We start from the raw sequence: 3269 nt of genomic DNA on the forward strand, positions 1-3269 counted from the left end.
TGTGTGAAGGAAAGGAATAGTCGACGTGAATGACGGCCGGTCAGTTCTATAAACCACGAGCCGCTACTGGGTGGGCCCCGGGGTCAACGTAGTGAAATCAGTAGATCTAGGTTTAATTAAGGATTGGTGGACCCTGGGGTCAACGTAGTGAAATAAGTATTGTAGATCTAGGTTTAATTTTAAGGATTGGAGGAACCTGGAGTGAACGTAGTGAAATAGGTAGGTTTAAGGTGGACCCCAGGGTCTACTTAACGAAATACTAGTTAGGTTTTAGAATAGGTGGACCCAGCGGTCACCGTAGTAAATTTAAGTAGGTTTAATCAAGGAGTCCCGGGGGTCCACCAATCCTTAATTAAACTTAAACCTTCTTATTCCTCTACGGCTATGTTGACTCCGGGGCCCACCAATCCTTTTAAAATTAAACCTACTTATATTTCACTACGGTAACCCCGGGGTCCACCAATCTTTAAAGAAACCTACTTATTTCACTCCGGTGACCCCGGGGTCCACCTGTCCTAAAACCTAGTATTTCGCTAGGTAGACCCGAGCCCCGGGGTCCACCTTAAACCAGCTTATTTATCACTACGTTGACCCCTGGGTCCACCAATCCTTACTTAAAGTTTAAGTTAAACTGAAACCAAACCTTATTTCACTATGGTGACTCCGGGGTTCACATCCTAAAACCTAGTATTTCGCTATGCAGACCCCGGAGTCCACCTATCCTCTACAGGACAATAATATTATCAATTTGCAATTTTCATTGATTAGCATAATATATATATTTTTTAAAATATTGAATCAGAAACTCGCTGTCTAAAAAGTCCACTGCTAATGCTATTCTTATCGAAGAAAATGGCACAATTTGATTTTATGACATGTTAAAAAAAAGAGTTTTAAAAATATCCAGAAAATAACATAATAAAATGATTATATAGATCTCTCTCTCTCTCTCTCTCTCTCTCTCTCTCTCTCTCTATATATATATATATATATATATATATATATATATATATATATATATATATATATATATATATATATATATATATATATGTATGTATGTATTTTATTATGTATACTGAAAGACTGAGCAGAGGCTTGCAATGTAAATTCTGTGCTCTACAAGTAGAAAAAATCTTAAGTTTGCGCAAAAGAGATTTTATTTTTAAAAAGTTGGATCTGATTATTCTAATAAAAGTAAACGTGATTGTTATGGTGAGATTATTATTATTATTATTAACTCTGGAAATACAGTTAGTTACTGAATCTAAAATTAACTAGAACTGTGCAATTCGTTTTATTTCAATTCCAAAGCCCAAAGGCAGAGCAATAAGTTAGATCTAGATCTAGCAGTTCTAGGCTCTCTGGCTGCTTCTAGCATAGGCCTGCTACTACTGATTCTAGACAGGGAATCTAGATCTAGCTATCACCTGCACTATTAATAGTCAAATATATGGTAAAATAAAAACAAAACTGTGAATTGTTTTGTCAGTCAGTTCATCCCAATTGCCATAGCCGCACGTATTAACAGTTGAATAATGCGATACCGAAGCAACACGTTATCACAGTGTGCAGAGAAGAGCGGGGTGCCCGGGTCGCTGACCGGTCGATTCGGTGGTTCGGCTTTTGTAGATCTATGCATATTTTACGGAAAGCCCTATTACTAGATCTAGATCTATTAGTGTTGTGAAAACTTCAACCTCTGCAGCTCAGGCGTCAAAAGATGTTGGAAAATAATAATACGTCCTGAAGTTTCATAATTTATACAGAATAACACAGCCAGTAGTTTTTATTTCATCGAGTTATATAAATTGCCTTGTTTTCAGAAGCAAGTTTTAATAGTTCCAGTTCTACCGAATCGATTTTCACGCGAATTCAACCATTTTGATGATCTTTCTTTTCCTTTTAAAAAGATGTAGGCCTGTCGGATGTGGCAGTGCGATTAACACTGGGTTGTTTAGACCATCAAAACACAAGACTTCATGGCCGATCACAAAAGTCTACGGGGCTTATCGAGGCCGATTCATCCTGCCGCGTGAACGTTCACTAAACTGCCTACTAGATCGAATCTATTACCAAAGATTCTCCACACGATCTTTGCTACTTAACTACTACTACATGCACTACTACGAAACAGTACGAGAGAGTGCCACTTAGGCAAAGATAGTGTAAATTTGACTCAGCCACGTTGTGTACACACTTTTTATACCTCAATTCATTTGACCCGGAAGTCCATTAGGAGGATTTGACCTTTTCACTTGACCAAAGATAGTACATTATAACAAGATGGGCCACTCCTATCTTTGAGCCAATTAAAAAAGTGTCCTCAAAATTCGGTGGCGCCGTCTTCGCAAATGTGCACCCTTTGCGAACAGAGTTACCCTACTTGAGCTTAAAAAATCAAAGTGAAACTAGCAAGTTTTTAAATAAATTTCGGAAGAACGCTTTTTTTAAATGGTTACGCTGACAAAATACCTCTTCCGGAGGAAAGGGTGATTGTTTTCTTCGTTTAATTTGACTTTAGAATGAAAGGCGAGAGGGCATTAAAATTTTTAAAAACTAAAACTCCGCACTGAACGAACCCGAACTGCTGATGAACAGCAGTCGATCTGCGCAAGCAAGGAGGTGCTATTCCTATTTTTCTTCTGGAAAAAAGAAAGAGAGCTTCAAAACAGACTGCAGCGCCATCTGAAGCAAAGAGCGGACTTCCGGCGGACACTTTTTTGGTTGAGTGGCCCATATTGTTATGTACTATCTTTGATTTGACCAAAGTGTGCCAAAATGGTAGCCTAGCTTTTGCCCCTCCATGAAGGAAAAATCTGGCCCTCATTCAAACCATTGGGATTGAGCAAAATTTTGCGTAATGTGTTTTGTTCTTACAATATTCATTATGCTTATGATTTATAAGTTGTGACGGTTTATACTTTAAATCCACCCTGGCTGAAGCGGTCTTTTTAGGCGACTGAAGTGTTGGAAGTAAAAGTAACTTGTAATCCACCTGAAAAAAAAATATAGTAAAGTAAACCTATACATGTAACTGTTGCTAGTCTACACAGCAACTTAAATCAGGTGAGATCAGCCTACACATTCAGGGTGCTGCTCACCTGAAAAAGGCCATTTGGAAACACAAATTCCTAACGAACTGTCTACTATTTTGATTAGAGTGAAAAAGAAAAACAAACGAACACATCAACACAATACTAGCTCAAAGCACAATCTAGCTACACATTGGCTTTGAGAAACAGTAAATGAGTTTCATTCATTCGTCA

The sequence above is a fragment of the Aplysia californica genome, unplaced genomic scaffold, assembly GCF_000002075.1.
Source record: "Aplysia californica isolate F4 #8 unplaced genomic scaffold, AplCal3.0 scaffold00246, whole genome shotgun sequence".
In the NCBI taxonomy this organism is placed as follows: Eukaryota; Metazoa; Mollusca; class Gastropoda; order Aplysiida; family Aplysiidae; genus Aplysia; species Aplysia californica.